At 46.1% G+C, this 12,329-nt stretch overlaps 1 long non-coding RNA gene across 1 annotated transcript; it reads right to left on the reverse strand.

Annotated features, from left to right (window-relative positions):
- Positions 1–1,947: 1,947 nt before the first annotated feature.
- On the reverse strand, positions 1,948–6,808 carry LOC148183123 (uncharacterized). The gene is made up of 3 exons (XR_015773805.1): positions 6,724–6,808; positions 3,776–3,949; positions 1,948–3,094 (listed from the first exon to the last, which is right to left on the reverse strand). It is a non-coding gene; the product is annotated as an uncharacterized LOC148183123 (long non-coding RNA).
- Between the last annotated feature and the right edge of the window lie 5,521 nt (positions 6,809–12,329).

The raw sequence follows: 12,329 nt of genomic DNA on the forward strand, positions 1-12,329 counted from the left end.
GATGTCCACCCATGAAGGTGGACCTACATGTGATCCTGTCACCTGTGGGCTGCCCTGGGTCACCTCAACCCAGAGCAAAGGAAATAAGAACTGGGAAGGGAGAAGCTCAAGACCTGAGGCCTCTCTGTGCTGGCTTGTCATCACCTGACTTAATAGTTAACGTTATTATTACATTTAAGAGAGAACATAAGGAATGCATTTGTCTGGAATTACTTATCACTTGGAAGTCTGGGCTCACAAGGAGATATGAACAGCTTTAGCAGGTCAGGCTGGAAGCCCACGCCAAACAACCTCCTATCTGCAACAGTAGTGAGAGCCCAGCAAAGAGTACAAATGTAGGTCAGTCCTAGAGCGATACTTCCCCCCAAATACTTGCCCAGCTTACAGTGGTTTCTGGCTCAGGCACTTTCTGAACCAGACATGGAGCCTTTCTGTTTAATACAAAACCCAGATGGATTTTAAAAACTTCTGATGAGTTTTTCTTTCCTGAATGCATCCAGTAAACTTTTAACACTCCCAGGATCCTGTGGCAAGGAGTTCCACGGGATGACGAAGCACGGTGTGGAGGGTTGCTCCTGCTCCATTGGAACCGCCAGCCACCGGCTTCGTTTCATGCTTCTGAGTTCTGTGTTAGAGGCAGAAACAGCAAACAGCTGCTTGCTATTCTCTCCTTGTCATTCCTAATTCCTGAGGAGGCCATCAGATCCTCTCACTCATCTCTCCTCTGGCTGAAGAAACAGAATCCATTTAATTGTTCTCACACTGAGGATTAAACCTTTGATTATGCTTGGCACCATCCTCTACGTGTGTTCTAGTTTGACTGGTCTCTTTAGGAGCTGGGAGTTTTCAGGTATTCCAGGTGGAAATGCACCAAAGTTTATAAAATAACACATTTTTTTTCTTTCTTTATCTCTCTCTCTCTCTCTTCTTCATTTCTTAATAATTTCTAATATTCACTCGTCTTCCTGAGAGCCACAAGTCCAAACTATTTCCATGGATATATTTCCATGGAGCTCCCTTTGAGCTCTATCTCTCCTCAATGATTAAAGTTAGTTTAGAGTGTAAGAGTCAGGGTTACTTCAGAGGATTTCCAGGACCCTCCTCCCCTGTGTGCATCACTTGGCATTTATCTATCCTGAATTTCACCTGATGTTTTCTCACTCAGCCATGGACTTCCAGATGGATTTTTGGCATCTCATCACAGTCACCTTTCATCTTTAGCCCCTGAATAATTCAGTATTATCAGCAGGGTGGACTCATCAGTCTGTCTCCTCCTTGTATGAAGATTCCTTCTCCATTTTTCCGTAGTTTGACACTGGATCCAAATCCATCTGTCAAGTGGAGTGACCCATACTGAACTGTGCCGTTAGTGACAGCTGAAACGCCCTGGAAAACATCTTTCCCTGCTAGGATGAGTGATGTGGGAAGAGAAGTAGAAAGAAATTTCCTCTTATTCCTGGAAATAAATGACAATTGTTCTAAAAGTCTGCAGACGTCTGGCTATTACATCATCTGAGGCTCTGGAGCTTCCAGCTAACAGTCCCTTAACAAAGGAGATGCATTTCCTTCAAGGAATTCCACCATTTACACATCTGATATTAATTCTTATTGGGCAAAAACAAGAATAGGCACAAGTGACTTTTCCAGTTGATGTTTACTTTTTCCCAGGCCACAAAACATCCATTGACTGTGAAACTTCAATTTGCTGCATAACAAATGCCTGCTTTCGTAATAGGTTAATAAAGCTGTTTCACAAATAACAGCACGAGAAGCTACAGATGTTGACCTAAGGGAAAAAAAAATAAATACAAGCAACATTCGGGTTTAATTTGATTATTTATTAAATATTTATCGCAGTATCTGGGGATGGAAGGAATTTCATTCTGCCCAGCTGATCATTCTGAGCTGTTGAAGTCAGCAAAGGATGGCTGGCAAGAGGGAGATCTTGCACCTTCGGGGAGTTCTAAATTGCACTTTGAGGCTGCACTTTGGTTCTTTGCTCCTATTTCCCCATCCTTGAGGCGAGAAGGGTGTTTCTTTGCCGCTTACATGGGAGAAAACTTGAATTTGGAAAGTGTGGAAAGCACAGAAATCTGGATTTTCAGTTGCCCTGTCCAATCTTGGTGGTTATGAATGAAAGGAGCCAGGAGAAAACCCTTGACCCTGAGGTGTGAGGGCTTGTAGCTCTTGGGATGATCCCTGGGATCCAGGCATTCCCTGGGAGCACTGCTCACATCCCCATGCTCACCCAGCCCACCTCCTGCAGATTTTCTGGATGGGCAGAAAATGTGGCTGAGCACAGAAGGGAATATTTGGGCTGGGAAAAAGGAATTAGATGTTGATTGCTGTGTAAATATTTCCCCCTCGGAAGCGAGCAGGTCTGTGTTTGGGCAGGATCAGATACTCTCTGCTCACAGTTTGAGGCACATCATGAGTTATTTTGTGTTCCTGCCATTGGGAACATGATTTCCCTGCAGCCTATTGCAAAGGGCCAGCTGAGGTAAAGGGCAGGGAAAGGCGTTGGGATGCAGATGCCCTATGGTCACAGCCTGTTGTCCAGCTGGAAAATCCCTATTTTCTGCTATAACACAACCCAGCCATCAGCTATTTCCCAGGGCAACTGCTGGGTGGAAAGGGCAGGGACATCTGGATATGACCAGGGAAGTTCTCTCTGCCATGCTCCATGACTCCTTGCTCCTTTATGGAGTCTGAAAAGCTGAGATTTGAGCTTTATTCCTGCCTGGGAAAACTTTATTCTTTCTCTTTCTCCATATTCAGTAGAGTAATAAAGTCAGGACAGGAGGAATTTGGTCAATGTTGTGTTCTGTCCCTACCACACATTCCAGTGCCCTGCATTTAAGGGCTGTGTTTTGGAAATAAACCTTTTTTTCCTATCATTTATCCAAATCCTCCTATTTTTCCTAAGCAGCATCTGTTACAGGGAGAAGTCAGTGGGTGTCAGTGTCATTCAGGATCAGACCAGGACAAGCAGGGCTCTCCTACGTCAGAGCTTTCCAGGGTTTTACCACATTTGGATGCAGCGTGGAGCAGGGATCTGGCGTGGACCGTTCTTCCGCATCTTCTGTTGGTGTCACTGAGATAGAAAACAGAAAGCATCAGCTTGCAATAAATTCCCAGATGTGCTAAGTACCACACAATGGAAATCCTTTCAGCAAACTGGCAGGAGGAAGAGACTTCACTGGGAGCGGGGAAGGGCGGCTGCATCTCTGCTGAATTTGGCAGATTGGGTTTTACAGCTGCTCCCCAAACTATTACAAGCTCATTTATCTGCTGATCCCCCATCCTTGTCCTGCCCCTGCCATGGACAGACCTCAGGGTAAGGAGCTTCATCCTCTCCATTCATCCTCTAACAGTTGTTAGCTGTGGTAGCAACACCAGTGCTGAGGGCTGTTTCTGAGAGTTTAAGGCTTTGGGCAGATATTGTAACAAAAGTCTTTATGCTCATGTGAGGGCAGTTTTTTTAAACCACCCCCCCCCCCAAAAAAAAAATCAGATATTTGGCATTTTCTGAGTTGCTACCCTCCAGAAAGAACAGCAGCTGCCTGGGTCAGGATCCAGTGTACTGGACAAAGGGAAGAGAAAGGACATAGCTGTGGCTCCAAGCCTGCTGGAAGCATTTCCATGCCATGCTGAACCCTTGGCTGCTCTGCCCTCAGCAGATGTGAGGCTGCTCTACCCACAGATGTGTTTGTTATGGCCACAGATTACTTTCTCCTGAGCATGAAACCCCAGAGATAAAAAGGCCTTTATTTACAAGTGGTGGAGCAGAGAGGTTGCAAACTGTATCCCTGATTTCTGTATCCCTGATTTCTGTCCAGGGGTGGCAGCGGATTGGGAAGTCAGTGGTATTGGAAATCATCCATCGCATTTTGCCCCTGGCACTTCTGGGTTGTTTTGCGCTCTTTGCACTGGGCTCTGTGAATTCCTCCTGCAGAGAAAGAAGAGAAATTAAGTAGAATTCAGCTTTTCACTTCTCCCAGGCAAGCTTGATTGTTAAATTCTTTTGTGGGGTGGTTCATTTAACTTGAAAAGTTTTGGGCCATGGATCAGGGACAGTGCCAGCTCCTCTGGCACAACAGGAGGAGATCCCCATGTACCCCCATCTGTCCAGACTGGAAAATCCCAGATTTCTGGCCTCATAAATGGCATTATTTGCAAATAACTGCACCCACTGTTTCTTTTTTTTGGGGGGGTGGCATTTCAAGTTTCATTTTTAAAACTTCCTGACTGAAAAGTGACCTGAAGGAGGTTCCTTTCACAAGTCCAGACTCCAATTACTCCTACAAACTTCTTCCATGTAGAAATAAGGGAAAGGCTGAGAAGGGAGGCTGTGAATGCCTGTAAAGTCAGAATAGCAGCATCAGTAAGAGCTCTTAAATCAGGAGGACTTGCTGCCCTGGCCCCCAGGAGAGAATGTTCCTGGGAATGCCACGTTCCCAGCAGGAACAGCCTCATTTGCATTATGGCAGGACGTGGAGACCCAGGTTGGGTTGGAAGTGTTGAGCAAAGCTGGAGTGACAAGATGGGCCTTGTTTCCAGACCCTGCTTAGACTGAGCTGACCCTTTCCAGACCCTCCTCCCCGCTGCCAATGGAAGCTTTGTGGGACGGCACACGGAAGGAGGCAAGGAATAAAAGAGAGAAAAGGAGGCAAAAAGCATTTGAACCTCCCCTGACTCCAGAATTCCTGTAATTCCCTCAGACTTCTCTGTTTTTTAATAGAGCTGGTGAAATTTCAGGCTATTCTGATAATTATCAAATTGTGGAATGGGCTCTTTTATGAATAATAACTGTGTCTATTTTTAAAAAATAAGAAAATCAGAGTCAGGTTGAAAACTTGTTGTTTTTCTACACAAACACAATGCCAAAGCACAGAGTTGTTAACACAGGGGTGAGAAATCAGCTGACACGGGCTGTGTTAGCCACAAACCACTGATAAATCCAAAATACATGGAGGAAAATATCATTATCAGGCCAAACTACACTCTCCAACTACAGGCTAAATTATTCCATGATTCCTGATTTTGCAAGATGATAAAATTCATGTTCTTATGAAAGTTCAGGCTTGTAAGGAGCCCAGTGCTCAGCTCCAAATCCCTTTACAGCAGATAGAAATGACTCATTAACTCCAACACGGCTTGGATCAGGCTCCTCTCTGGGAAACTCCTTCAAAAATGATGGGAGTTTGCATATGGACAATCCTCAGAAATAATCTCAGTGTTTTGTTTGCACACTCGTGTGAGAACTGAAAAGCAGGGAAGCCGATTTTCCCCGGGAGATAGAAAAACAAGGAGAAAATTATATCCTAATGGAGTAATTAATCCTCCTTGTGGGATGAACATTTCAAATCAGAGGAACAATTTATTGTAGGAAATTATTTTAGGAGTACAAATCCCACTAGAGATAATAAGATTTCACTTTGAGTTTAACAATATTCCTTTAAAAGCGCCTCTTCTGCTGATAAAGCTGCTCTTACAACGTTTGTGTATTTGGTATAAAAAGAGGAATGGTAATCAGCTCTACTCATTAAGACAGAAAATATTATGCATTTCAACAAATAATTGAATATATTTTCTTTGTGTTCAGCTTGAAGGTTATTTAACAATCATTTTAACTACAGGAAATTATAAGTAAGATTATTTTTTCTAGGGTTTGGGTTTTTTTTTTTTTGGTAAAACAAAATAAAAAGTAAGATACATATCTTTTGCTGCAAGAACTATGCCATTAAATACGGCAATGTTTTACAAATTGCAGACAACTAAAAGTAAGTTAATAATAAAATATAAATATAGAGCTAAAAGTTTCCCCTTTTCATGAATAAGTCTAATGTCATATATATGAATATTTAATCAGTATTAATGATTTTTTATAGTACTGTACTGTGATTTTAGAGTGGAACTGATATCTACAGCCTTGATGGGAATATAATCCCTTCAGTAGTGTTTGTATCACTCTAAAACACTGGTTTTAAATGCTATTTCATCCTGAGAAGAATATTTTATAATGTTAGATTTCCATATATCTTGTGGCTCTTAATGTGTTCTGTGATTTACGACCTATTTTGTTTTTCAGATCAGGAGTTCTGCGCTTCAAAGAAATATTTTGCCAACGTTGTTATTCCCTTCTAAAACTCCATTTCAGTGGTAATGTATTTTTAAAGAGTGAAGCCCAAGAACAGAAATAGCACGGATTTTTTTTGAAATCTATACAGCCTTGTATAGTTTTCACGTACAGCCTAACATTCATCATCATCTCCCTGCTGCTTTAGAACCACCAAATGTTATTATTCCCTTCTTTTTCTGCTAGCTAGGAATATTAATGAGATATCATTTCCCTGCTTTTGTAAAAATCTCTCTCCTGTTGCTTGTTCAGAGGATGAAAACTCCAAAGTCAGTGAGGAGCGAGACCACTGCTGAAACCCCATCCGCTGAACCCAGCTTTGTAAACTCACAAACCACACTTCACATTTCACCCCTTTTCCCTGCCTTTGCCTTTTCTGCTGCCCCCAAATTCCAGAAGCCAAAATTCCCCCCATCCCACCCGTTTTGCTGTCAGAGTATCCAACACTTTACTGCGGCAGGTCAGCAAAATCACCAGAAACAAACAATCGGGCAAACTGATTAAACCCCAGCAAAAAAAGAGAAAAAACCTTCTTAGACATCAGATTTCCTGAGCTTTTCCCCCTCTCTCGCTGCTCTACTTACTGTAATTACTTCTGGGGCCATTCCTTCCTATTCCACGGGATAAACTGGAATATTCTGCTCGGCAGTTTTGTCTCAAGCTCTTTAAACACCAGAGACTTTAGAAGCAAACAACCTTTTTTTTTTTTTTTTTTTTTTCCTGCCTGTTATGAAATTTTAATGATCTTCCAAGGCTCTCGAAATCAAACCAACTTTCTTCCCTCCCCCTGCCCCAACAGCTTGGCTCCTTTGTGCCTTTTGTTACAGAACTGTGCCCAAACTAAATATACCAAACCAGGAGGGAGCTCCAGCTCTAAAACAGGGGTTAAAGTGGCCCTCGTTTTCCTGCGCCTCTTCCCACTCCTGGAAAATGCAGGATTTTGCTTGGGGAGGGTTGGAAAAAGCAGGTTGGCGAGTGGAAAGTGGAGCAGGGATGCAGGCTCTGGGCAGAGAGTCCTCAAAAGGGGTTTCATGGAGGGGATGTGGGCCAAACAGCTTTGTGATGGATGTGTTTATCCTTAAAACTAAGGTCCCATTCAGCGCCGGGATGGCCGGGACTGGGCGGGAGAAGTGCCTGGCCTGCAGGACACGGGGATGTGTTTAGGAGCCTTGTTCATGCATTCCTTCAAGTGCCAGGGCAAGGGTTTCTCTTAAAGGTGATCTGCAGACCTTAAGGATCACCAGGAAGGATCCCAGAAGGATTTTATTTCGCTGGGAGAGAGGAAATTCTCCCTCCAAAACCTTCCTGATCTCTGGGCATGGCTGGGCTCAAAGGGCTGCAATGACAGGGGAGCTACGAGGTGACAAAAAAATGCTGTAAAATAAGGAAAATGCCTGGTTACATCCAGTTAAAATAAGGAAATAAATAAATAAGGAAAATGCCAATTACATCCCTGCTGCTGGAATGTATTTTCTCAGCCCAGTACTTGTCTGGAGATTTGGGAGCCCTAAACTCTCCCAAAGGTATCTTTGCACCTTTTGTCAGTCCCCTTCACCCCAATAACTCCAAATCCACAGTACCTGACTCCTCTTAACACCTCCTGCTCCCAGCCCTGCACTGCTCAGGCACAGATGGAAATTACAGCCTTTCTGGACATTCCCTAATTGATGCCAAGTGCTTTTAGTCAGGTTGGAGAGAGCTGGCTGGGAATCCCTAAAATGCTGTTTTGTACCCCTGAGATACCCCAAACACCCATTCCAAGTGGAGTTAGAAGGTTGCAGCCCAAATTTCACCTCAAAATTTGGTGTGTGGAGAGCACCAGAACCAAACATGACCTGGCTGAAGCCTGGTAGAGCTTAACCCCACTGGTACAGCCCATGGAGCCCTCTGTGCTTCCAAAGGCAGAATTTAGAGGATGATGATGAGCAGAACTCGGGAGGATGAATAGAGATGTGGAATGGGTGGCAGGAATTTTACAGCTTTGAAGGGAGTTTTGTTGTCTCAAGACAAGGAGATCTGACATAACTGCACTTGGCTCCAGAGGAGGGAGATGCAATTAGTGGATTGTCCTACTGGATTGGTGGCTGTCCTGTCCCCATTTTATTGTCCTCATCAGTCCATTGGGATGTGGATGGAGGAGAAGAGACAGCCCTAAGAAAAGTCCAAGGAAAGCATTTGGGGTAAGAAGCAGAGGAGGAGTTCAGGGTGACACTGAAGGTCATGGGGTGCAGACTGGGGATTTGGGGGTGTTCAGGAAGCCCCTGCTGCCAACAGCTCAGGGACAGCAAGTGCTGCATCCCCATAAAGGCAGGAAGGGGCTGCACTTCCCAACTGCCCTCAGCCCTCCTCATTTAGGATTGAAGCCTCTGGAAGGGGCCGGTGCAGGGCTGAGCACGGCCAAGGGCCGGCCTGGGAACGGGCTGCGGGTTGGGATTCGCACAGCCCAGTCACTCACTCCCACGGCCCTGGGCAGCATTGTTCTCTAAAAGCAGACATGTTTCCTTCCAAGGAGCAGACATGGAAAGAAAAACACACACAAAAACAAATCATCTCGTCCTTCCTTCTCCGGATGGCGCGCAGCCCGCTCCCGCTTGTCACTGAGGCTTGAGGTGGACACGATCCCAGTCTGGCAGGGGCGATAGGGGGGATGAAGAAGTCATCTCTCAAGTCCTTTTTCCCTGGAAAATCCCCTCCTGATGATGGCAGACCTAACTAAGCTTTCTCCCCAACTCCTCCTACGATCATCCCCCTGCTGCCAGCCCATCCCAGCACCTCCCAGCTGCAGGCATGGGGTACTTTGGGGGTTTTCCACGTGTCCAACCCTTTCTGCTCTGTTGGGAAGGACCTGAATTAGCTCATGGTGCTGTCAGTCTTCCCCAGTGTTCACCCAGTGCACTTCCCCTCCTTTCTGTAAGCTCTGGAGCTTCCTTAATGTTTTTCAGGGGTTTGGGGCTGCAGAGTTTTGGCTGGGAAGAAATCACTGTAGCAAGAAGAAGCAGACATGGGTTATTTCATCCCTGCTCCTGGGCTGCATCCAGTCCTCATGGCCTAAAGGCATTGGGCACTGGGTAAAGCTGTGGAGACACAAAAATCCTGAGTGTTTTGTAGGGGATAAACCCATCCTTTGCCATGGGATCGCCATCACTTTTCGCCCTGCCTCTGTTATCTGTCCCTCATCATGTATTTTTTTAAGCTTTCTCCACTCACAAAATATTCAGTAGATCATAACAGGCTGAAAACACAGTTGGGCATCTGTCCTGCTGCTGGGGCTCTTGGCTGCATTTTGGTCATTAAACACGCCTGGCTCTACACAACCTGACAAATACAGGGTGAACTTTACCCCCGGGTCTGCCACTTTCACACAACAAGGGCACATATTCCACAGCTGGGGAGCTGTTATTCGGCTCGGACTGTACCACAGGTCAGAATTTATGGCTTTGTTATTATTATGTTTGTGAGCTTTACAGCCACACGGGTCCCGCGGGAACTCGCAGCACTTTCGCTTGGCCGTGTCAGTCAGACATTCATAACCCACCAAAAAGGAAGCATTGAAAATGCTGGGAATATCCTGTCTAACACTGTCTCTCATCTCTCTGACCCTCAGGTAAGGGCCAGACTTTGTTTGCACCCAACAGCGGAGGAAGCTGATAAAGGGAATTAGAGGAACATGGAGGGGGAGTGAAAGGCAATGAACACTCAGCAGCGCTGCTGCCAGACACCTCTGCTGCCCTGTTTGTTCCCTCTAATGACACATGTCCCAAATTTCCTGATCATAACAGTCATCATGTTGCTCTTGGTGTTTTATTGCCCTCTGATGTCGAGCCAGCAGCTTCACAATGGGAGTTAACCTGGTGTTAATGAGTTTAACCACTCCAGTTCATCTGCTGACTCCCCAGAGCGTTAATGGCTTTGGGGGGGACACAGAGAGGGGTTGTCACTCGGGGACAATCTGTAAACACACCACACTCTGCCCAGATTTCCCTCTGAGCCACCACAGCCATGCTGGCAACTCAAGAGCTTTGTCTTTTGGCTCGTGGATGCTCGTGCTTTGGCGGGGAAGGTGGCACTGGTGGGGTAAAATATCCGGGTGGGAGATTTCCCTCGTGAATGCCATGGAGAGATGATAACGAGCCTCTGTCAGGCTTCCTTGTGGGGACTGCAGGGAGCAAACTTCTCTGCTGATACGTGGGTTGTAGGGTTGGTGGCGTGGGGACATCCTCTCCCAGAGCAGGACCAAGCCATCCAGTGAATTTAGCTGCCAAAAATGCTCCTTTTAGGGCATCTGAGCCCCCTGCAGCATCAAGGTCCTTCCCAAAAACCACAGACTCTTCAGAAAAGTCAAAATATTCCAAACAACAGAAGTCCTCACCCCCAAGGAGCACCAGCATCTCCTACCACCCACAGCCAAGAGCTGACACTAAATTTACAAGATGTATATAATAATAAAAAACATGTAAGTCCCTGATATACAGTGCTGAGGTTTTCTGTAGCATACAATAAACTTTCTAACCACCTTTTTTATTTTATATTTTTTTTTTCCCTCCTGGCTGAAGGAATGATTCCATTTTGCACCTGTCCACAGAATACATCATCTTAATTCAGCATACCTCAGCTCCTGCTGGGCAAGGGCAACTGGATACCCTCAGGCAAAGGCCAAACCAGGAATCCTTTAACCTAATAAGGCAGACAAGGCTACAAAGGCATCTACAATTCCCTTGGATTTTCCTCCAGGGAGGCAGGTGCTGTCTGTCCTTGAGGAGCACAAACATCTGACATGGCCGTGACTCTGTCGTGCCTTTCCTGCCCTGCTGTGTGTTCCTGCACAGTTCCTGAGATCACAGAGTCATGGATCCTGGAATGGTTTGGGTGGGAAGGCACCTAAAAAGATCAGTGTGTTCCTGCCATGGCAGGGACACCTTCCACTGTCCCAGGTTACTCCAAGCTCCAGCCAACCTGGCCTTGGGCACTTCCAGGGATCCAGGGGCAGCCACAGCTTCACTGGGCACCTGTGCCAGAGCCTCACAGGGATGAATTTCTTCCTGATATCCAGTCAAGATCTACCCTCTCACATTTTGAAACTGATATCAACTGAATTATCTGCACATGCTCTCGTCTCAGGTCCCTCTCCAGGTTTCAGTTGCCCAATTTTTGGCAGCAGCTGCCCAGAGCACTTGCAATGGCTGGATGGGTGTAACCACCACCTGCCTTCCACCTGCAGATCTCTGTGTCCTCCCCTTGTGCTGGGGATGGCCCTAAAGTCCATGTGCTGGATGATCAGGGGGGCTGAGCGCCCACCAAAAATGATGGATAAGAACAGGGAACTGGGAGTGATCCTCCTGTCCCTCCTGCAAATTCCCAGTGTCACATGAGAGGGAGAGGAGCACCCCATGGGGAATGGTGCTGCTGCCAAAATGGAAAATTGGCTGTGGGCTCAGGGCAGTTTTGGTGGGAGAACAGAAGAGATGCAGTGTCTCCAGGACCTGCAGGCTCTCCCACATGCGCCGGCAATTCGCACTCGGGCTTTTACGAGGTGAGAGGAGCTGCTTGGAAGGATTTTTCCCCAACTTGCTGGGGAGGCTCAGGCAAAGCCCTCCTGGTGAGGGCAGGCTCTCAGCCCAGGTGTGAGCGACAGCAGTCAGGAGATCCTGGAGTCTGCACATGCCAGCCTGGAGAATGGGCACGGGAAAAGGTCAGAAATGCCATATCTGCTTTATTAAAATATTAAAAAGATAAAACAGCCCTCTGCTCCAGTATGTAAGTGCTTTGCTGCACTAGGAGAAAATCCCTCTTCCACAAGCTTCTGAATGAGGGAAGAAATTGAAAAGGTAAAAAAAAAAAAAAAAAAAAAAAAAAAAGAATAAAAGAAAGATGGAGATAAACTTCAGCTGCAGTGCTGTGGGCAGAGGGTGAACAAATGCAATCTGCTTTTGTGGCACTCAGCAGAAAGGCAGAGCCGAGCAGGAAGAAAGGAGGATCTGATTTCACATCTCGCCTTAATGAGCCCAGCATCGCACGTGCCTTTCACAAGGAGAAAATGCTCTGTAGGCTCTGGGATGGCTGCCTGTGGATTTGTGCACACGTGGGATAGAGCTGAGTCGAGCTGTGCTCTTTAAGCCCAGCTCCCCACTCGGGCATGTAAATTAATCCTTGTGGGCGCTTGGATTTGCACTTCACACTCTCAGCGAAATGT

This window comes from Pseudopodoces humilis, chromosome 14, assembly GCF_049639895.1.
Source record: "Pseudopodoces humilis isolate 2021_Gansu_Grassland_sample_001 chromosome 14, ASM4963989v1, whole genome shotgun sequence".
Taxonomy (NCBI): Eukaryota; Metazoa; Chordata; class Aves; order Passeriformes; family Paridae; genus Pseudopodoces; species Pseudopodoces humilis.